General features: G+C 47.7%; 15 non-coding genes across 15 annotated transcripts; all 15 read left to right on the forward strand.

Moving 5' to 3' along the window:
* Window positions 1-282: 282 nt before the first annotated feature.
* Window positions 283-473, forward strand: LOC142733514 (U2 spliceosomal RNA). The gene has a single exon (XR_012880147.1). It is a non-coding gene; the product is annotated as a U2 spliceosomal RNA (small nuclear RNA).
* Window positions 474-1,765: 1,292 nt separating this feature from the next.
* Window positions 1,766-1,956, forward strand: LOC142733571 (U2 spliceosomal RNA). Its single transcript, XR_012880197.1, has one exon. It is a non-coding gene; the product is annotated as a U2 spliceosomal RNA (small nuclear RNA).
* Window positions 1,957-3,244: 1,288 nt separating this feature from the next.
* On the forward strand, window positions 3,245-3,435 carry LOC142733573 (U2 spliceosomal RNA). The gene has a single exon (XR_012880199.1). It is a non-coding gene; the product is annotated as a U2 spliceosomal RNA (small nuclear RNA).
* A 1,296-nt stretch (window positions 3,436-4,731) lies between these two features.
* LOC142733574 (U2 spliceosomal RNA) lies at window positions 4,732-4,922 on the forward strand. Its single transcript, XR_012880200.1, has one exon. It is a non-coding gene; the product is annotated as a U2 spliceosomal RNA (small nuclear RNA).
* A 1,284-nt stretch (window positions 4,923-6,206) lies between these two features.
* On the forward strand, window positions 6,207-6,397 carry LOC142733575 (U2 spliceosomal RNA). The gene has a single exon (XR_012880201.1). It is a non-coding gene; the product is annotated as a U2 spliceosomal RNA (small nuclear RNA).
* A 1,292-nt stretch (window positions 6,398-7,689) lies between these two features.
* Window positions 7,690-7,880, forward strand: LOC142733521 (U2 spliceosomal RNA). Its single transcript, XR_012880152.1, has one exon. It is a non-coding gene; the product is annotated as a U2 spliceosomal RNA (small nuclear RNA).
* A 1,276-nt stretch (window positions 7,881-9,156) lies between these two features.
* On the forward strand, window positions 9,157-9,347 carry LOC142733576 (U2 spliceosomal RNA). The gene has a single exon (XR_012880202.1). It is a non-coding gene; the product is annotated as a U2 spliceosomal RNA (small nuclear RNA).
* Window positions 9,348-10,635: 1,288 nt separating this feature from the next.
* Window positions 10,636-10,826, forward strand: LOC142733486 (U2 spliceosomal RNA). The gene has a single exon (XR_012880121.1). It is a non-coding gene; the product is annotated as a U2 spliceosomal RNA (small nuclear RNA).
* A 1,276-nt stretch (window positions 10,827-12,102) lies between these two features.
* LOC142733487 (U2 spliceosomal RNA) lies at window positions 12,103-12,293 on the forward strand. Its single transcript, XR_012880122.1, has one exon. It is a non-coding gene; the product is annotated as a U2 spliceosomal RNA (small nuclear RNA).
* Window positions 12,294-13,577: 1,284 nt separating this feature from the next.
* On the forward strand, window positions 13,578-13,768 carry LOC142733488 (U2 spliceosomal RNA). The gene has a single exon (XR_012880123.1). It is a non-coding gene; the product is annotated as a U2 spliceosomal RNA (small nuclear RNA).
* Window positions 13,769-15,056: 1,288 nt separating this feature from the next.
* On the forward strand, window positions 15,057-15,247 carry LOC142733489 (U2 spliceosomal RNA). The gene has a single exon (XR_012880124.1). It is a non-coding gene; the product is annotated as a U2 spliceosomal RNA (small nuclear RNA).
* A 1,304-nt stretch (window positions 15,248-16,551) lies between these two features.
* LOC142733490 (U2 spliceosomal RNA) lies at window positions 16,552-16,742 on the forward strand. Its single transcript, XR_012880125.1, has one exon. It is a non-coding gene; the product is annotated as a U2 spliceosomal RNA (small nuclear RNA).
* A 1,300-nt stretch (window positions 16,743-18,042) lies between these two features.
* LOC142733492 (U2 spliceosomal RNA) lies at window positions 18,043-18,233 on the forward strand. Its single transcript, XR_012880127.1, has one exon. It is a non-coding gene; the product is annotated as a U2 spliceosomal RNA (small nuclear RNA).
* Window positions 18,234-19,521: 1,288 nt separating this feature from the next.
* LOC142733493 (U2 spliceosomal RNA) lies at window positions 19,522-19,712 on the forward strand. The gene has a single exon (XR_012880128.1). It is a non-coding gene; the product is annotated as a U2 spliceosomal RNA (small nuclear RNA).
* Window positions 19,713-20,992: 1,280 nt separating this feature from the next.
* LOC142733495 (U2 spliceosomal RNA) lies at window positions 20,993-21,183 on the forward strand. Its single transcript, XR_012880129.1, has one exon. It is a non-coding gene; the product is annotated as a U2 spliceosomal RNA (small nuclear RNA).
* The last annotated feature ends 717 nt before the right edge of the window (window positions 21,184-21,900 follow it).

The raw sequence follows: 21,900 nt of genomic DNA on the forward strand, positions 1-21,900 counted from the left end.
TTGCTGCCGCTGCCAGTGTTTATCTGCATGGCAGCAGGGCATTTGGGCGTTGCCAGGAAGGCGTTTTTATGTAGATTCCTCCTCTTTCAGCACTGCATTGTGGTGCAAGCAAAAGAAGCAAATCCTGTCTGGCTTCCTCTCCGGCCTTTATTCACCTCCCGTGTAGCTGTGAGTGTGTGAGCCTGCAGGGCCCCATGGAATTGCCTAGAAGTAGGCTGAATCGCTGCAAGGGCTGAACAGCAGTATCGGGCAGGCTCGGGCAACGCGCGGCCCGTTCGGTTTATCACTTCTCGGCCTTTTGGCTAAGATCAAGTGTAGTATCTGTTCTTATCAGTTTAATATCTGATACGTCCCCTATCTGGGGACCATATATTAAATGGATTTTTAGAACAGGGAGATGGAAATAGAGCTTGCTCTGTCCACTCCACGCATTGACCTGGTATTGCAGTATTTCCAGGACCGGTGCACCCTTTCCTTATGTGTTGACTAAAAGCAGATTCCAAAAGTGTTTTTTGTCTTTGCTATTGTTTCTGTCTTTCTGAAGGGATCTCCCCTTTTAATCCCATTATTTCAACACCTGTTGGACAATGCATGAGTGATAATGAGCTCATTGATTAAATGCAATTAATGAATAGATTGCCACCTCTTGTTGTGTGTCGTCTGTGTTTCTGTGTTTCCGGCATTTCACATTGGAACACCTCATTCACCTTCCTTGTCTTCTCTCCGCCCTCCCTTTTAGGTAAGTTAAAGAGCTGCACCTGAGCCAGCCACTGATTGATTGATTGATTGATTGATTGATTGATTGATTGATTGATTGATTGATTGATGCAGCACAACAGTCAAATAGTGGAGTGGAGTAGGGGAACAGCAAACAGCCAATAAAGCAGCCCGCCCGCTCGCCTGCCCGCCACAATGGACCTACCTGTGTACACTAGATGGATGTGATGGAATGTACTGTCGTCCCTACATTTCAAGAAGAAGTAAGAATTGCAGTTGCAACAAAGCCTTGCTTGCCTACAAAGAGAGCAGCAATTTGGATTTGTTACTATGTTACCTAGAAGAATAACAAACTGTGCAAGGATGGAGGTTGTAGGAGCAAGGAGAAGTTGTCTGTAAAGTTGGTGGATGCCTATTTTCCATTTTGCAGTCCCTTGTCTCCCTCTTGTGGCCTCCTGGAGGCAACTAGCTGTGCAAAAAAAAGACAGCCTGGCGGCCGGCTGTTGCAGTGTTGCCCTCTCAGGCAACACTGAGTGACTGACTGAGCCCCACCGTCTTATATAAAGTTCAGACGGAACTTTGCACGTGTCATAGTGGAGCCCTCAGGATTCCAGAGCCAGCTTTCTGACATCATAATGGGGCCTCAGAGATAAAAGCCTGGGCCCAGGCAGTGTTGGTCAGTGCTGCTCAGCAGGCAGCACTGGACTGGACTGGATTACAGCTGATACAAGGTGTGAAGGAACAAGGGGTGGCTGTGGGCATGCACTTGCTGCCGCTGCCAGTGTTTATCTGCATGGCAGCAGGGCATTTGGGCGTTGCCAGGAAGGCGTTTTTATGTAGATTCCTCCTCTTTCAGCACTGCATTGTGGTGCAAGCAAAAGAAGCAAATCCTGTCTGGCTTCCTCTCCGGCCTTTATTCACCTCCCGTGTAGCTGTGAGTGTGTGAGCCTGCAGGGCCCCATGGAATTGCCTAGAAGTAGGCTGAATCGCTGCAAGGGCTGAACAGCAGTATCGGGCAGGCTCGGGCAACGCGCGGCCCGTTCGGGTTATCGCTTCTCGGCCTTTTGGCTAAGATCAAGTGTAGTATCTGTTCTTATCAGTTTAATATCTGATACGTCCCCTATCTGGGGACCATATATTAAATGGATTTTTAGAACAGGGAGATGGAAATAGAGCTTGCTCTGTCCACTCCACGCATTGACCTGGTATTGCAGTATTTCCAGGACCGGTGCACCCTTTCCTTATGTGTTGACTAAAAGCAGATTCCAAAAGTGTTTTTTGTCTTTGCTATTGTTTCTGTCTTTCTGAAGGGATCTCCCCTTTTAATCCCATTATTTCAACACCTGTTGGACAATGCATGAGTGATAATGAGCTCATTGATTAAATGCAATTAATGAATAGATTGCCACCTCTTGTTGTGTGTCGTCTGTGTTTCTGTGTTTCCGGCATTTCACATTGGAACACCTCATTCACCTTCCTTGTCTTCTCTCCGCCCTCCCTTTTAGGTAAGTTAAAGAGCTGCACCTGAGCCAGCCACTGATTGATTGATTGATTGATTGATTGATTGATTGATTGATTGATTGATTGATGCAGCACAACAGTCAAATAGTGGAGTGGAGTAGGGGAACAGCAAACAGCCAATAAAGCAGCCCGCCCGCTCGCCTGCCCGCCACAATGGACCTACCTGTGTACACTAGATGGATGTGATGGAATGTACTGTCGTCCCTACATTTCAAGAAGAAGTAAGAATTGCAGTTGCAACAAAGCCTTGCTTGCCTACAAAGAGAGCAGCAATTTGGATTTGTTACTATGTTACCTAGAAGAATAACAAACTGTGCAAGGATGGAGGTTGTAGGAGCAAGGAGAAGTTGTCTGTAAAGTTGGTGGATGCCTATTTTCCATTTTGCAGTCCCTTGTCTCCCTCTTGTGGCCTCCTGGAGGCAACTAGCTGTGCAAAAAAAAGACAGCCTGGCGGCCGGCTGTTGCAGTGTTGCCCTCTCAGGCAACACTGAGTGACTGACTGAGCCTCACCGTCTTATATAAAGTTCAGACGGAACTTTGCACGTGTCATAGTGGAGCCCTCAGGATTCCAGAGCCAGCTTTCTGACATCATAATGGGGCCTCAGAGATAAAAGCCTGGGCCCAGGCAGTGTTGGTCAGTGCTGCTCAGCAGGCAGCACTGGACTGGACTGGATTACAGCTGATACAAGGTGTGAAGGAACAAGGGGTGGCTGTGGGCATGCACTTGCTGCCGCTGCCAGTGTTTATCTGCATGGCAGCAGGGCATTTGGGCGTTGCCAGGAAGGTGTTTTTATGTAGATTCCTCCTCTTTCAGCACTGCATTGTGGTGCAAGCAAAAGAAGCAAATCCTGTCTGGCTTCCTCTCCGGCCTTTATTCACCTCCCGTGTAGCTGTGAGTGTGTGAGCCTGCAGGGCCCCATGGAATTGCCTAGAAGTAGGCTGAATCGCTGCAAGGGCTGAACAGCAGTATCGGGCAGGCTCGGGCAACGCGCGGCCCGTTCGGGTTATCGCTTCTCGGCCTTTTGGCTAAGATCAAGTGTAGTATCTGTTCTTATCAGTTTAATATCTGATACGTCCCCTATCTGGGGACCATATATTAAATGGATTTTTAGAACAGGGAGATGGAAATAGAGCTTGCTCTGTCCACTCCACGCATTGACCTGGTATTGCAGTATTTCCAGGACCGGTGCACCCTTTCCTTATGTGTTGACTAAAAGCAGATTCCAAAAGTGTTTTTTGTCTTTGCTATTGTTTCTGTCTTTCTGAAGGGATCTCCCCTTTTAATCCCATTATTTCAACACCTGTTGGACAATGCATGAGTGATAATGAGCTCATTGATTAAATGCAATTAATGAATAGATTGCCACCTCTTGTTGTGTGTCGTCTGTGTTTCTGTGTTTCCGGCATTTCACATTGGAACACCTCATTCACCTTCCTTGTCTTCTCTCCGCCCTCCCTTTTAGGTAAGTTAAAGAGCTGCACCTGAGCCAGCCACTGATTGATTGATTGATTGATTGATTGATTGATTGATTGATTGATTGATTGATTGATTGATGCAGCACAACAGTCAAATAGTGGAGTGGAGTAGGGGAACAGCAAACAGCCAATAAAGCAGCCCGCCCGCTCGCCTGCCCGCCACAATGGACCTACCTGTGTACACTAGATGGATGTGATGGAATGTACTGTCGTCCCTGCATTTCAAGAAGAAGTAAGAATTGCAGTTGCAACAAAGCCTTGCTTGCCTACAAAGAGAGCAGCAATTTGGATTTGTTACTATGTTACCTAGAAGAATAACAAACTGTGCAAGGATGGAGGTTGTAGGAGCAAGGAGAAGTTGTCTGTAAAGTTGGTGGATGCCTATTTTCCATTTTGCAGTCCCTTGTCTCCCTCTTGTGGCCTCCTGGAGGCAACTAGCTGTGCAAAAAAAAGACAGCCTGGCGGCCGGCTGTTGCAGTGTTGCCCTCTCAGGCAACACTGAGTGACTGACTGAGCCTCACCGTCTTATATAAAGTTCAGACGGAACTTTGCACGTGTCATAGTGGAGCCCTCAGGATTCCAGAGCCAGCTTTCTGACATCATAATGGGGCCTCAGAGATAAAAGCCTGGGCCCAGGCAGTGTTGGTCAGTGCTGCTCAGCAGGCAGCACTGGACTGGACTGGATTACAGCTGATACAAGGTGTGAAGGAACAAGGGGTGGCTGTGGGCATGCACTTGCTGCCGCTGCCAGTGTTTATCTGCATGGCAGCAGGGCATTTGGGCGTTGCCAGGAAGGCGTTTTTATGTAGATTCCTCCTCTTTCAGCACTGCATTGTGGTGCAAGCAAAAGAAGCAAATCCTGTCTGGCTTCCTCTCCGGCCTTTATTCACCTCCCGTGTAGCTGTGAGTGTGTGAGCCTGCAGGGCCCCATGGAATTGCCTAGAAGTAGGCTGAATCGCTGCAAGGGCTGAACAGCAGTATCGGGCAGGCTCGGGCAACGCGCGGCCCGTTCGGGTTATCGCTTCTCGGCCTTTTGGCTAAGATCAAGTGTAGTATCTGTTCTTATCAGTTTAATATCTGATACGTCCCCTATCTGGGGACCATATATTAAATGGATTTTTAGAACAGGGAGATGGAAATAGAGCTTGCTCTGTCCACTCCACGCATTGACCTGGTATTGCAGTATTTCCAGGACCGGTGCACCCTTTCCTTATGTGTTGACTAAAAGCAGATTCCAAAAGTGTTTTTTGTCTTTGCTATTGTTTCTGTCTTTCTGAAGGGATCTCCCCTTTTAATCCCATTATTTCAACACCTGTTGGACAATGCATGAGTGATAATGAGCTCATTGATTAAATGCAATTAATGAATAGATTGCCACCTCTTGTTGTGTGTCGTCTGTGTTTCTGTGTTTCCGGCATTTCACATTGGAACACCTCATTCACCTTCCTTGTCTTCTCTCCGCCCTCCCTTTTAGGTAAGTTAAAGAGCTGCACCTGAGCCAGCCACTGATTGATTGATTGATTGATTGATTGATTGATTGATTGATTGATTGATGCAGCACAACAGTCAAATAGTGGAGTGGAGTAGGGGAACAGCAAACAGCCAATAAAGCAGCCCGCCCGCTCGCCTGCCCGCCACAATGGACCTACCTGTGTACACTAGATGGATGTGATGGAATGTACTGTCGTCCCTACATTTCAAGAAGAAGTAAGAATTGCAGTTGCAACAAAGCCTTGCTTGCCTACAAAGAGAGCAGCAATTTGGATTTGTTACTATGTTACCTAGAAGAATAACAAACTGTGCAAGGATGGAGGTTGTAGGAGCAAGGAGAAGTTGTCTGTAAAGTTGGTGGATGCCTATTTTCCATTTTGCAGTCCCTTGTCTCCCTCTTGTGGCCTCCTGGAGGCAACTAGCTGTGCAAAAAAAAGACAGCCTGGCGGCCGGCTGTTGCAGTGTTGCCCTCTTAGGCAACACTGAGTGACTGACTGAGCCTCACCGTCTTATATAAAGTTCAGACGGAACTTTGCACGTGTCATAGTGGAGCCCTCAGGATTCCAGAGCCAGCTTTCTGACATCATAATGGGGCCTCAGAGATAAAAGCCTGGGCCCAGGCAGTGTTGGTCAGTGCTGCTCAGCAGGCAGCACTGGACTGGACTGGATTACAGCTGATACAAGGTGTGAAGGAACAAGGGGTGGCTGTGGGCATGCACTTGCTGCCGCTGCCAGTGTTTATCTGCATGGCAGCAGGGCATTTGGGCGTTGCCAGGAAGGCGTTTTTATGTAGATTCCTCCTCTTTCAGCACTGCATTGTGGTGCAAGCAAAAGAAGCAAATCCTGTCTGGCTTCCTCTCCGGCCTTTATTCACCTCCCGTGTAGCTGTGAGTGTGTGAGCCTGCAGGGCCCCATGGAATTGCCTAGAAGTAGGCTGAATCGCTGCAAGGGCTGAACAGCAGTATCGGGCAGGCTCGGGCAACGCGCGGCCCGTTCGGGTTATCGCTTCTCGGCCTTTTGGCTAAGATCAAGTGTAGTATCTGTTCTTATCAGTTTAATATCTGATACGTCCCCTATCTGGGGACCATATATTAAATGGATTTTTAGAACAGGGAGATGGAAATAGAGCTTGCTCTGTCCACTCCACGCATTGACCTGGTATTGCAGTATTTCCAGGACCGGTGCACCCTTTCCTTATGTGTTGACTAAAAGCAGATTCCAAAAGTGTTTTTTGTCTTTGCTATTGTTTCTGTCTTTCTGAAGGGATCTCCCCTTTTAATCCCATTATTTCAACACCTGTTGGACAATGCATGAGTGATAATGAGCTCATTGATTAAATGCAATTAATGAATAGATTGCCACCTCTTGTTGTGTGTCGTCTGTGTTTCTGTGTTTCCGGCATTTCACATTGGAACACCTCATTCACCTTCCTTGTCTTCTCTCCGCCCTCCCTTTTAGGTAAGTTAAAGAGCTGCACCTGAGCCAGCCACTGATTGATTGATTGATTGATTGATTGATTGATTGATTGATTGATTGATTGATTGATGCAGCACAACAGTCAAATAGTGGAGTGGAGTAGGGGAACAGCAAACAGCCAATAAAGCAGCCCGCCCGCTCGCCTGCCCGCCACAATGGACCTACCTGTGTACACTAGATGGATGTGATGGAATGTACTGTCGTCCCTGCATTTCAAGAAGAAGTAAGAATTGCAGTTGCAACAAAGCCTTGCTTGCCTACAAAGAGAGCAGCAATTTGGATTTGTTACTATGTTACCTAGAAGAATAACAAACTGTGCAAGGATGGAGGTTGTAGGAGCAAGGAGAAGTTGTCTGTAAAGTTGGTGGATGCCTATTTTCCATTTTGCAGTCCCTTGTCTCCCTCTTGTGGCCTCCTGGAGGCAACTAGCTGTGCAAAAAAAAGACAGCCTGGCGGCCGGCTGTTGCAGTGTTGCCCTCTCAGGCAACACTGAGTGACTGACTGAGCCTCACCGTCTTATATAAAGTTCAGACGGAACTTTGCACGTGTCATAGTGGAGCCCTCAGGATTCCAGAGCCAGCTTTCTGACATCATAATGGGGCCTCAGAGATAAAAGCCTGGGCCCAGGCAGTGTTGGTCAGTGCTGCTCAGCAGGCAGCACTGGACTGGACTGGATTACAGCTGATACAAGGTGTGAAGGAACAAGGGGTGGCTGTGGGCATGCACTTGCTGCCGCTGCCAGTGTTTATCTGCATGGCAGCAGGGCATTTGGGCGTTGCCAGGAAGGTGTTTTTATGTAGATTCCTCCTCTTTCAGCACTGCATTGTGGTGCAAGCAAAAGAAGCAAATCCTGTCTGGCTTCCTCTCCGGCCTTTATTCACCTCCCGTGTAGCTGTGAGTGTGTGAGCCTGCAGGGCCCCATGGAATTGCCTAGAAGTAGGCTGAATCGCTGCAAGGGCTGAACAGCAGTATCGGGCAGGCTCGGGCAACGCGCGGCCCGTTCGGGTTATCGCTTCTCGGCCTTTTGGCTAAGATCAAGTGTAGTATCTGTTCTTATCAGTTTAATATCTGATACGTCCCCTATCTGGGGACCATATATTAAATGGATTTTTAGAACAGGGAGATGGAAATAGAGCTTGCTCTGTCCACTCCACGCATTGACCTGGTATTGCAGTATTTCCAGGACCGGAGCACCCTTTCCTTATGTGTTGACTAAAAGCAGATTCCAAAAGTGTTTTTTGTCTTTGCTATTGTTTCTGTCTTTCTGAAGGGATCTCCCCTTTTAATCCCATTATTTCAACACCTGTTGGACAATGCATGAGTGATAATGAGCTCATTGATTAAATGCAATTAATGAATAGATTGCCACCTCTTGTTGTGTGTCGTCTGTGTTTCTGTGTTTCCGGCATTTCACATTGGAACACCTCATTCACCTTCCTTGTCTTCTCTCCGCCCTCCCTTTTAGGTAAGTTAAAGAGCTGCACCTGAGCCAGCCACTGATTGATTGATTGATTGATTGATTGATTGATTGATTGATGCAGCACAACAGTCAAATAGTGGAGTGGAGTAGGGGAACAGCAAACAGCCAATAAAGCAGCCCGCCCGCTCGCCTGCCCGCCACAATGGACCTACCTGTGTACACTAGATGGATGTGATGGAATGTACTGTCGTCCCTACATTTCAAGAAGAAGTAAGAATTGCAGTTGCAACAAAGCCTTGCTTGCCTACAAAGAGAGCAGCAATTTGGATTTGTTACTATGTTACCTAGAAGAATAACAAACTGTGCAAGGATGGAGGTTGTAGGAGCAAGGAGAAGTTGTCTGTAAAGTTGGTGGATGCCTATTTTCCATTTTGCAGTCCCTTGTCTCCCTCTTGTGGCCTCCTGGAGGCAACTAGCTGTGCAAAAAAAAGACAGCCTGGCGGCCGGCTGTTGCAGTGTTGCCCTCTCAGGCAACACTGAGTGACTGACTGAGCCTCACCGTCTTATATAAAGTTCAGACGGAACTTTGCACGTGTCATAGTGGAGCCCTCAGGATTCCAGAGCCAGCTTTCTGACATCATAATGGGGCCTCAGAGATAAAAGCCTGGGCCCAGGCAGTGTTGGTCAGTGCTGCTCAGCAGGCAGCACTGGACTGGACTGGATTACAGCTGATACAAGGTGTGAAGGAACAAGGGGTGGCTGTGGGCATGCACTTGCTGCCGCTGCCAGTGTTTATCTGCATGGCAGCAGGGCATTTGGGCGTTGCCAGGAAGGCGTTTTTATGTAGATTCCTCCTCTTTCAGCACTGCATTGTGGTGCAAGCAAAAGAAGCAAATCCTGTCTGGCTTCCTCTCCGGCCTTTATTCACCTCCCGTGTAGCTGTGAGTGTGTGAGCCTGCAGGGCCCCATGGAATTGCCTAGAAGTAGGCTGAATCGCTGCAAGGGCTGAACAGCAGTATCGGGCAGGCTCGGGCAACGCGCGGCCCGTTCGGGTTATCGCTTCTCGGCCTTTTGGCTAAGATCAAGTGTAGTATCTGTTCTTATCAGTTTAATATCTGATACGTCCCCTATCTGGGGACCATATATTAAATGGATTTTTAGAACAGGGAGATGGAAATAGAGCTTGCTCTGTCCACTCCACGCATTGACCTGGTATTGCAGTATTTCCAGGACCGGTGCACCCTTTCCTTATGTGTTGACTAAAAGCAGATTCCAAAAGTGTTTTTTGTCTTTGCTATTGTTTCTGTCTTTCTGAAGGGATCTCCCCTTTTAATCCCATTATTTCAACACCTGTTGGACAATGCATGAGTGATAATGAGCTCATTGATTAAATGCAATTAATGAATAGATTGCCACCTCTTGTTGTGTGTCGTCTGTGTTTCTGTGTTTCCGGCATTTCACATTGGAACACCTCATTCACCTTCCTTGTCTTCTCTCCGCCCTCCCTTTTAGGTAAGTTAAAGAGCTGCACCTGAGCCAGCCACTGATTGATTGATTGATTGATTGATTGATTGATTGATTGATTGATTGATTGATGCAGCACAACAGTCAAATAGTGGAGTGGAGTAGGGGAACAGCAAACAGCCAATAAAGCAGCCCGCCCGCTCGCCTGCCCGCCACAATGGACCTACCTGTGTACACTAGATGGATGTGATGGAATGTACTGTCGTCCCTGCATTTCAAGAAGAAGTAAGAATTGCAGTTGCAACAAAGCCTTGCTTGCCTACAAAGAGAGCAGCAATTTGGATTTGTTACTATGTTACCTAGAAGAATAACAAACTGTGCAAGGATGGAGGTTGTAGGAGCAAGGAGAAGTTGTCTGTAAAGTTGGTGGATGCCTATTTTCCATTTTGCAGTCCCTTGTCTCCCTCTTGTGGCCTCCTGGAGGCAACTAGCTGTGCAAAAAAAAGACAGCCTGGCGGCCGGCTGTTGCAGTGTTGCCCTCTCAGGCAACACTGAGTGACTGACTGAGCCTCACCGTCTTATATAAAGTTCAGACGGAACTTTGCACGTGTCATAGTGGAGCCCTCAGGATTCCAGAGCCAGCTTTCTGACATCATAATGGGGCCTCAGAGATAAAAGCCTGGGCCCAGGCAGTGTTGGTCAGTGCTGCTCAGCAGGCAGCACTGGACTGGACTGGATTACAGCTGATACAAGGTGTGAAGGAACAAGGGGTGGCTGTGGGCATGCACTTGCTGCCGCTGCCAGTGTTTATCTGCATGGCAGCAGGGCATTTGGGCGTTGCCAGGAAGGCGTTTTTATGTAGATTCCTCCTCTTTCAGCACTGCATTGTGGTGCAAGCAAAAGAAGCAAATCCTGTCTGGCTTCCTCTCCGGCCTTTATTCACCTCCCGTGTAGCTGTGAGTGTGTGAGCCTGCAGGGCCCCATGGAATTGCCTAGAAGTAGGCTGAATCGCTGCAAGGGCTGAACAGCAGTATCGGGCAGGCTCGGGCAACGCGCGGCCCGTTCGGGTTATCGCTTCTCGGCCTTTTGGCTAAGATCAAGTGTAGTATCTGTTCTTATCAGTTTAATATCTGATACGTCCCCTATCTGGGGACCATATATTAAATGGATTTTTAGAACAGGGAGATGGAAATAGAGCTTGCTCTGTCCACTCCACGCATTGACCTGGTATTGCAGTATTTCCAGGACCGGTGCACCCTTTCCTTATGTGTTGACTAAAAGCAGATTCCAAAAGTGTTTTTTGTCTTTGCTATTGTTTCTGTCTTTCTGAAGGGATCTCCCCTTTTAATCCCATTATTTCAACACCTGTTGGACAATGCATGAGTGATAATGAGCTCATTGATTAAATGCAATTAATGAATAGATTGCCACCTCTTGTTGTGTGTCGTCTGTGTTTCTGTGTTTCCGGCATTTCACATTGGAACACCTCATTCACCTTCCTTGTCTTCTCTCCGCCCTCCCTTTTAGGTAAGTTAAAGAGCTGCACCTGAGCCAGCCACTGATTGATTGATTGATTGATTGATTGATTGATTGATTGATGCAGCACAACAGTCAAATAGTGGAGTGGAGTAGGGGAACAGCAAACAGCCAATAAAGCAGCCCGCCCGCTCGCCTGCCCGCCACAATGGACCTACCTGTGTACACTAGATGGATGTGATGGAATGTACTGTCGTCCCTACATTTCAAGAAGAAGTAAGAATTGCAGTTGCAACAAAGCCTTGCTTGCCTACAAAGAGAGCAGCAATTTGGATTTGTTACTATGTTACCTAGAAGAATAACAAACTGTGCAAGGATGGAGGTTGTAGGAGCAAGGAGAAGTTGTCTGTAAAGTTGGTGGATGCCTATTTTCCATTTTGCAGTCCCTTGTCTCCCTCTTGTGGCCTCCTGGAGGCAACTAGCTGTGCAAAAAAAAGACAGCCTGGCGGCCGGCTGTTGCAGTGTTGCCCTCTCAGGCAACACTGAGTGACTGACTGAGCCTCACCGTCTTATATAAAGTTCAGACGGAACTTTGCACGTGTCATAGTGGAGCCCTCAGGATTCCAGAGCCAGCTTTCTGACATCATAATGGGGCCTCAGAGATAAAAGCCTGGGCCCAGGCAGTGTTGGTCAGTGCTGCTCAGCAGGCAGCACTGGACTGGACTGGATTACAGCTGATACAAGGTGTGAAGGAACAAGGGGTGGCTGTGGGCATGCACTTGCTGCCGCTGCCAGTGTTTATCTGCATGGCAGCAGGGCATTTGGCCGTTGCCAGGAAGGCGTTTTTATGTAGATTCCTCCTCTTTCAGCACTGCATTGTGGTGCAAGCAAAAGAAGCAAATCCTGTCTGGCTTCCTCTCCGGCCTTTATTCACCTCCCGTGTAGCTGTGAGTGTGTGAGCCTGCAGGGCCCCATGGAATTGCCTAGAAGTAGGCTGAATCGCTGCAAGGGCTGAACAGCAGTATCGGGCAGGCTCGGGCAACGCGCGGCCCGTTCGGGTTATCGCTTCTCGGCCTTTTGGCTAAGATCAAGTGTAGTATCTGTTCTTATCAGTTTAATATCTGATACGTCCCCTATCTGGGGACCATATATTAAATGGATTTTTAGAACAGGGAGATGGAAATAGAGCTTGCTCTGTCCACTCCACGCATTGACCTGGTATTGCAGTATTTCCAGGACCGGTGCACCCTTTCCTTATGTGTTGACTAAAAGCAGATTCCAAAAGTGTTTTTTGTCTTTGCTATTGTTTCTGTCTTTCTGAAGGGATCTCCCCTTTTAATCCCATTATTTCAACACCTGTTGGACAATGCATGAGTGATAATGAGCTCATTGATTAAATGCAATTAATGAATAGATTGCCACCTCTTGTTGTGTGTCGTCTGTGTTTCTGTGTTTCCGGCATTTCACATTGGAACACCTCATTCACCTTCCTTGTCTTCTCTCCGCCCTCCCTTTTAGGTAAGTTAAAGAGCTGCACCTGAGCCAGCCACTGATTGATTGATTGATTGATTGATTGATTGATTGATTGATTGATTGATGCAGCACAACAGTCAAATAGTGGAGTGGAGTAGGGGAACAGCAAACAGCCAATAAAGCAGCCCGCCCGCTCGCCTGCCCGCCACAATGGACCTACCTGTGTACACTAGATGGATGTGATGGAATGTACTGTCGTCCCTACATTTCAAGAAGAAGTAAGAATTGCAGTTGCAACAAAGCCTTGCTTGCCTACAAAGAGAGCAGCAATTTGGATTTGTTACTATGTTACCTAGAAGAATAACAAACTGTGCAAGGATGGAGGTTGTAGGAGCAAGGAGAAGTTGTCTGTAAAGTTGGTGGATGCCTATTTTCCATTTTGCAGTCCCTTGTCTCCCTCTTGTGGCCTCCTGGAGGCAACTAGCTGTGCAAAAAAAAGACAGCCTGGCGGCCGGCTGTTGCAGTGTTGCCCTCTCAGGCAACACTGAGTGACTGACTGAGCCTCACCGTCTTATATAAAGTTCAGACGGAACTTTGCACGTGTCATAGTGGAGCCCTCAGGATTCCAGAGCCAGCTTTCTGACATCATAATGGGGCCTCAGAGATAAAAGCCTGGGCCCAGGCAGTGTTGGTCAGTGCTGCTCAGCAGGCAGCACTGGACTGGACTGGATTACAGCTGATACAAGGTGTGAAGGAACAAGGGGTGGCTGTGGGCATGCACTTGCTGCCGCTGCCAGTGTTTATCTGCATGGCAGCAGGGCATTTGGGCGTTGCCAGGAAGGCGTTTTTATGTAGATTCCTCCTCTTTCAGCACTGCATTGTGGTGCAAGCAAAAGAAGCAAATCCTGTCTGGCTTCCTCTCCGGCCTTTATTCACCTCCCGTGTAGCTGTGAGTGTGTGAGCCTGCAGGGCCCCATGGAATTGCCTAGAAGTAGGCTGAATCGCTGCAAGGGCTGAACAGCAGTATCGGGCAGGCTCGGGCAACGCGCGGCCCGTTCGGGTTATCGCTTCTCGGCCTTTTGGCTAAGATCAAGTGTAGTATCTGTTCTTATCAGTTTAATATCTGATACGTCCCCTATCTGGGGACCATATATTAAATGGATTTTTAGAACAGGGAGATGGAAATAGAGCTTGCTCTGTCCACTCCACGCATTGACCTGGTATTGCAGTATTTCCAGGACCGGTGCACCCTTTCCTTATGTGTTGACTAAAAGCAGATTCCAAAAGTGTTTTTTGTCTTTGCTATTGTTTCTGTCTTTCTGAAGGGATCTCCCCTTCTAATCCCATTATTTCAACACCTGTTGGACAATGCATGAGTGATAATGAGCTCATTGATTAAATGCAATTAATGAATAGATTGCCACCTCTTGTTGTGTGTCGTCTGTGTTTCTGTGTTTCCGGCATTTCACATTGGAACACCTCATTCACCTTCCTTGTCTTCTCTCCGCCCTCCCTTTTAGGTAAGTTAAAGAGCTGCACCTGAGCCAGCCACTGATTGATTGATTGATTGATTGATTGATTGATTGATTGATTGATTGATTGATGCAGCACAACAGTCAAATAGTGGAGTGGAGTAGGGGAACAGCAAACAGCCAATAAAGCAGCCCGCCCGCTCGCCTGCCCGCCACAATGGACCTACCTGTGTACACTAGATGGATGTGATGGAATGTACTGTCGTCCCTACATTTCAAGAAGAAGTAAGAATTGCAGTTGCAACAAAGCCTTGCTTGCCTACAAAGAGAGCAGCAATTTGGATTTGTTACTATGTTACCTAGAAGAATAACAAACTGTGCAAGGATGGAGGTTGTAGGAGCAAGGAGAAGTTGTCTGTAAAGTTGGTGGATGCCTATTTTCCATTTTGCAGTCCCTTGTCTCCCTCTTGTGGCCTCCTGGAGGCAACTAGCTGTGCAAAAAAAAGACAGCCTGGCGGCCGGCTGTTGCAGTGTTGCCCTCTCAGGCAACACTGAGTGACTGACTGAGCCTCACCGTCTTATATAAAGTTCAGACGGAACTTTGCACGTGTCATAGTGGAGCCCTCAGGATTCCAGAGCCAGCTTTCTGACATCATAATGGGGCCTCAGAGATAAAAGCCTGGGCCCAGGCAGTGTTGGTCAGTGCTGCTCAGCAGGCAGCACTGGACTGGACTGGATTACAGCTGATACAAGGTGTGAAGGAACAAGGGGTGGCTGTGGGCATGCACTTGCTGCCGCTGCCAGTGTTTATCTGCATGGCAGCAGGGCATTTGGGCGTTGCCAGGAAGGCGTTTTTATGTAGATTCCTCCTCTTTCAGCACTGCATTGTGGTGCAAGCAAAAGAAGCAAATCCTGTCTGGCTTCCTCTCCGGCCTTTATTCACCTCCCGTGTAGCTGTGAGTGTGTGAGCCTGCAGGGCCCCATGGAATTGCCTAGAAGTAGGCTGAATCGCTGCAAGGGCTGAACAGCAGTATCGGGCAGGCTCGGGCAACGCGCGGCCCGTTCGGGTTATCGCTTCTCGGCCTTTTGGCTAAGATCAAGTGTAGTATCTGTTCTTATCAGTTTAATATCTGATACGTCCCCTATCTGGGGACCATATATTAAATGGATTTTTAGAACAGGGAGATGGAAATAGAGCTTGCTCTGTCCACTCCACGCATTGACCTGGTATTGCAGTATTTCCAGGACCGGTGCACCCTTTCCTTATGTGTTGACTAAAAGCAGATTCCAAAAGTGTTTTTTGTCTTTGCTATTGTTTCTGTCTTTCTGAAGGGATCTGCCCTTTTAATCCCATTATTTCAACACCTGTTGGACAATGCATGAGTGATAATGAGCTCATTGATTAAATGCAATTAATGAATAGATTGCCACCTCTTGTTGTGTGTCGTCTGTGTTTCTGTGTTTCCGGCATTTCACATTGGAACACCTCATTCACCTTCCTTGTCTTCTCTCCGCCCTCCCTTTTAGGTAAGTTAAAGAGCTGCACCTGAGCCAGCCACTGATTGATTGATTGATTGATTGATTGATTGATTGATTGATTGATTGATTGATTGATTGATTGATTGATGCAGCACAACAGTCAAATAGTGGAGTGGAGTAGGGGAACAGCAAACAGCCAATAAAGCAGCCCGCCCGCTCGCCTGCCCGCCACAATGGACCTACCTGTGTACACTAGATGGATGTGATGGAATGTACTGTCGTCCCTACATTTCAAGAAGAAGTAAGAATTGCAGTTGCAACAAAGCCTTGCTTGCCTACAAAGAGAGCAGCAATTTGGATTTGTTACTATGTTACCTAGAAGAATAACAAACTGTGCAAGGATGGAGGTTGTAGGAGCAAGGAGAAGTTGTCTGTAAAGTTGGTGGATGCCTATTTTCCATTTTGCAGTCCCTTGTCTCCCTCTTGTGGCCTCCTGGAGGCAACTAGCTGTGCAAAAAAAAGACAGCCTGGCGGCCGGCTGTTGCAGTGTTGCCCTCTCAGGCAACACTGAGTGACTGACTGAGCCTCACCGTCTTATATAAAGTTCAGACGGAACTTTGCACGTGTCATAGTGGAGCCCTCAGGATTCCAGAGCCAGCTTTCTGACATCATAATGGGGCCTCAGAGATAAAAGCCTGGGCCCAGGCAGTGTTGGTCAGTGCTGCTCAGCAGGCAGCACTGGACTGGACTGGATTACAGCTGATACAAGGTGTGAAGGAACAAGGGGTGGCTGTGGGCATGCACTTGCTGCCGCTGCCAGTGTTTATCTGCATGGCAGCAGGGCATTTGGGCGTTGCCAGGAAGGCGTTTTTATGTAGATTCCTCCTCTTTCAGCACTGCATTGTGGTGCAAGCAAAAGAAGCAAATCCTGTCTGGCTTCCTCTCCGGCCTTTATTCACCTCCCGTGTAGCTGTGAGTGTGTGAGCCTGCAGGGCCCCATGGAATTGCCTAGAAGTAGGCTGAATCGCTGCAAGGGCTGAACAGCAGTATCGGGCAGGCTCGGGCAACGCGCGGCCCGTTCGGGTTATCGCTTCTCGGCCTTTTGGCTAAGATCAAGTGTAGTATCTGTTCTTATCAGTTTAATATCTGATACGTCCCCTATCTGGGGACCATATATTAAATGGATTTTTAGAACAGGGAGATGGAAATAGAGCTTGCTCTGTCCACTCCACGCATTGACCTGGTATTGCAGTATTTCCAGGACCGGTGCACCCTTTCCTTATGTGTTGACTAAAAGCAGATTCCAAAAGTGTTTTTTGTCTTTGCTATTGTTTCTGTCTTTCTGAAGGGATCTCCCCTTTTAATCCCATTATTTCAACACCTGTTGGACAATGCATGAGTGATAATGAGCTCATTGATTAAATGCAATTAATGAATAGATTGCCACCTCTTGTTGTGTGTCGTCTGTGTTTCTGTGTTTCCGGCATTTCACATTGGAACACCTCATTCACCTTCCTTGTCTTCTCTCCGCCCTCCCTTTTAGGTAAGTTAAAGAGCTGCACCTGAGCCAGCCACTGATTGATTGATTGATTGATTGATTGATTGATTGATTGATTGATTGATTGATTGATTGATTGATGCAGCACAACAGTCAAATAGTGGAGTGGAGTAGGGGAACAGCAAACAGCCAATAAAGCAGCCCGCCCGCTCGCCTGCCCGCCACAATGGACCTACCTGTGTACACTAGATGGATGTGATGGAATGTACTGTCGTCCCTACATTTCAAGAAGAAGTAAGAATTGCAGTTGCAACAAAGCCTTGCTTGCCTACAAAGAGAGCAGCAATTTGGATTTGTTACTATGTTACCTAGAAGAATAACAAACTGTGCAAGGATGGAGGTTGTAGGAGCAAGGAGAAGTTGTCTGTAAAGTTGGTGGATGCCTATTTTCCATTTTGCAGTCCCTTGTCTCCCTCTTGTGGCCTCCTGGAGGCAACTAGCTGTGCAAAAAAAAGACAGCCTGGCGGCCGGCTGTTGCAGTGTTGCCCTCTCAGGCAACACTGAGTGACTGACTGAGCCTCACCGTCTTATATAAAGTTCAGACGGAACTTTGCACGTGTCATAGTGGAGCCCTCAGGATTCCAGAGCCAGCTTTCTGACATCATAATGGGGCCTCAGAGATAAAAGCCTGGGCCCAGGCAGTGTTGGTCAGTGCTGCTCAGCAGGCAGCACTGGACTGGACTGGATTACAGCTGATACAAGGTGTGAAGGAACAAGGGGTGGCTGTGGGCATGCACTTGCTGCCGCTGCCAGTGTTTATCTGCATGGCAGCAGGGCATTTGGGCGTTGCCAGGAAGGCGTTTTTATGTAGATTCCTCCTCTTTCAGCACTGCATTGTGGTGCAAGCAAAAGAAGCAAATCCTGTCTGGCTTCCTCTCCGGCCTTTATTCACCTCCCGTGTAGCTGTGAGTGTGTGAGCCTGCAGGGCCCCATGGAATTGCCTAGAAGTAGGCTGAATCGCTGCAAGGGCTGAACAGCAGTATCGGGCAGGCTCGGGCAACGCGCGGCCCGTTCGGGTTATCGCTTCTCGGCCTTTTGGCTAAGATCAAGTGTAGTATCTGTTCTTATCAGTTTAATATCTGATACGTCCCCTATCTGGGGACCATATATTAAATGGATTTTTAGAACAGGGAGATGGAAATAGAGCTTGCTCTGTCCACTCCACGCATTGACCTGGTATTGCAGTATTTCCAGGACCGGTGCACCCTTTCCTTATGTGTTGACTAAAAGCAGATTCCAAAAGTGTTTTTTGTCTTTGCTATTGTTTCTGTCTTTCTGAAGGGATCTCCCCTTTTAATCCCATTATTTCAACACCTGTTGGACAATGCATGAGTGATAATGAGCTCATTGATTAAATGCAATTAATGAATAGATTGCCACCTCTTGTTGTGTGTCGTCTGTGTTTCTGTGTTTCCGGCATTTCACATTGGAACACCTCATTCACCTTCCTTGTCTTCTCTCCGCCCTCCCTTTTAGGTAAGTTAAAGAGCTGCACCTGAGCCAGCCACTGATTGATTGATTGATTGATTGATTGATTGATTGATTGATTGATTGATTGATGCAGCACAACAGTCAAATAGTGGAGTGGAGTAGGGGAACAGCAAACAGCCAATAAAGCAGCCCGCCCGCTCGCCTGCCCGCCACAATGGACCTACCTGTGTACACTAGATGGATGTGATGGAATGTACTGTCGTCCCTACATTTCAAGAAGAAGTAAGAATTGCAGTTGCAACAAAGCCTTGCTTGCCTACAAAGAGAGCAGCAATTTGGATTTGTTACTATGTTACCTAGAAGAATAACAAACTGTGCAAGGATGGAGGTTGTAGGAGCAAGGAGAAGTTGTCTGTAAAGTTGGTGGATGCCTATTTTCCATTTTGCAGTCCCTTGTCTCCCTCTTGTGGCCTCCTGGAGGCAACTAGCTGTGCAAAAAAAAGACAGCCTGGCGGCCGGCTGTTGCAGTGTTGCCCTCTCAGGCAACACTGAGTGACTGACTGAGCCTCACCGTCTTATATAAAGTTCAGACGGAACTTTGCACGTGTCATAGTGGAGCCCTCAGGATTCCAGAGCCAGCTTTCTGACATCATAATGGGGCCTCAGAGATAAAAGCCTGGGCCCAGGCAGTGTTGGTCAGTGCTGCTCAGCAGGCAGCACTGGACTGGACTGGATTACAGCTGATACAAGGTGTGAAGGAACAAGGGGTGGCTGTGGGCATGCACTTGCTGCCGCTGCCAGTGTTTATCTGCATGGCAGCAGGGCATTTGGGCGTTGCCAGGAAGGCGTTTTTATGTAGATTCCTCCTCTTTCAGCACTGCATTGTGGTGCAAGCAAAAGAAGCAAATCCTGTCTGGCTTCCTCTCCGGCCTTTATTCACCTCCCGTGTAGCTGTGAGTGTGTGAGCCTGCAGGGCCCCATGGAATTGCCTAGAAGTAGGCTGAATCGCTGCAAGGGCTGAACAGCAGTATCGGGCAGGCTCGGGCAACGCGCGGCCCGTTCGGGTTATCGCTTCTCGGCCTTTTGGCTAAGATCAAGTGTAGTATCTGTTCTTATCAGTTTAATATCTGATACGTCCCCTATCTGGGGACCATATATTAAATGGATTTTTAGAACAGGGAGATGGAAATAGAGCTTGCTCTGTCCACTCCACGCATTGACCTGGTATTGCAGTATTTCCAGGACCGGTGCACCCTTTCCTTATGTGTTGACTAAAAGCAGATTCCAAAAGTGTTTTTTGTCTTTGCTATTGCTTCTGTCTTTCTGAAGGGATCTCCCCTTTTAATCCCATTATTTCAACACCTGTTGGACAATGCATGAGTGATAATGAGCTCATTGATTAAATGCAATTAATGAATAGATTGCCACCTCTTGTTGTGTGTCGTCTGTGTTTCTGTGTTTCCGGCATTTCACATTGGAACACCTCATTCACCTTCCTTGTCTTCTCTCCGCCCTCCCTTTTAGGTAAGTTAAAGAGCTGCACCTGAGCCAGCCACTGATTGATTGATTGATTGATTGATTGATTGATTGATTGATTGATGCAGCACAACAGTCAAATAGTGGAGTGGAGTAGGGGAACAGCAAACAGCCAATAAAGCAGCCCGCCCGCTCGCCTGCCCGCCACAATGGACCTACCTGTGTACACTAGATGGATGTGATGGAATGTACTGTCGTCCCTACATTTCAAGAAGAAGTAAGAATTGCAGTTGCAACAAAGCCTTGCTTGCCTACAAAGAGAGCAGCAATTTGGATTTGTTACTTTGTTACCTAGAAGAATAACAAACTGTGCAAGGATGGAGGTTGTAGGAGCAAGGAGAAGTTGTCTGTAAAGTTGGTGGATGCCTATTTTCCATTTTGCAGTCCCTTGTCTCCCTCTTGTGGCCTCCTGGAGGCAACTAGCTGTGCAAAAAAAAGACAGCCTGGCGGCCGGCTGTTGCAGTGTTGCCCTCTCAGGCAACACTGAGTGACTGACTGAGCCTCACCGTCTTATATAAAGTTCAGACGGAACTTTGCACGTGTCATAGTGGAGCCCTCAGGATTCCAGAGCCAGCTTTCTGACATCATAATGGGGCCTCAGAGATAAAAGCCTGGGCCCAGGCAGTGTTGGTCAGTGCTGCTCAGCAGGCAGCACTGGACTGGACTGGATTACAGCTGATACAAGGTGTGAAGGAACAAGGGGTGGCTGTGGGCATGCACTTGCTGCCGCTGCCAGTGTTTATCTGCATGGCAGCAGGGCATTTGGGCGTTGCCAGGAAGGCGTTTTTATGTAGATTCCTCCTCTTTCAGCACTGCATTGTGGTGCAAGCAAAAGAAGCAAATCCTGTCTGGCTTCCTCTCCGGCCTTTATTCACCTCCCGTGTAGCTGTGAGTGTGTGAGCCTGCAGGGCCCCATGGAATTGCCTAGAAGTAGGCTGAATCGCTGCAAGGGCTGAACAGCAGTATCGGGCAGGCTCGGGCAACGCGCGGCCCGTTCGGGTTATCGCTTCTCGGCCTTTTGGCTAAGATCAAGTGTAGTATCTGTTCTTATCAGTTTAATATCTGATACGTCCCCTATCTGGGGACCATATATTAAATGGATTTTTAGAACAGGGAGATGGAAATAGAGCTTGCTCTGTCCACTCCACGCATTGACCTGGTATTGCAGTATTTCCAGGACCGGTGCACCCTTTCCTTATGTGTTGACTAAAAGCAGATTCCAAAAGTGTTTTTTGTCTTTGCTATTGTTTCTGTCTTTCTGAAGGGATCTCCCCTTTTAATCCCATTATTTCAACACCTGTTGGACAATGCATGAGTGATAATGAGCTCATTGATTAAATGCAATTAATGAATAGATTGCCACCTCTTGTTGTGTGTCGTCTGTGTTTCTGTGTTTCCGGCATTTCACATTGGAACACCTCATTCACCTTCCTTGTCTTCTCTCCGCCCTCCCTTTTAGGTAAGTTAAAGAGCTGCACCTGAGCCAGCCACTGATTGATTGATTGATTGATTGATTGATTGATTGATTGATTGATTGATTGATGCAGCACAACAGTCAAATAGTGGAGTGGAGTAGGGGAACAGCAAACAGCCAATAAAGCAGCCCGCCCGCTCGCCTGCCCGCCACAATGGACCTACCTGTGTACACTAGATGGATGTGATGGAATGTACTGTCGTCCCTACATTTCAAGAAGAAGTAAGAATTGCAGTTGCAACAAAGCCTTGCTTGCCTACAAAGAGAGCAGCAATTTGGATTTGTTACTATGTTACCTAGAAGAATAACAAACTGTGCAAGGATGGAGGTTGTAGGAGCAAGGAGAAGTTGTCTGTAAAGTTGGTGGATGCCTATTTTCCATTTTGCAGTCCCTTGTCTCCCTCTTGTGGCCTCCTGGAGGCAACTAGCTGTGCAA

Source organism: Rhinoderma darwinii, unplaced genomic scaffold (assembly GCF_050947455.1).
Source record: "Rhinoderma darwinii isolate aRhiDar2 unplaced genomic scaffold, aRhiDar2.hap1 Scaffold_959, whole genome shotgun sequence".
Taxonomy (NCBI): domain Eukaryota; kingdom Metazoa; phylum Chordata; class Amphibia; order Anura; family Rhinodermatidae; genus Rhinoderma; species Rhinoderma darwinii.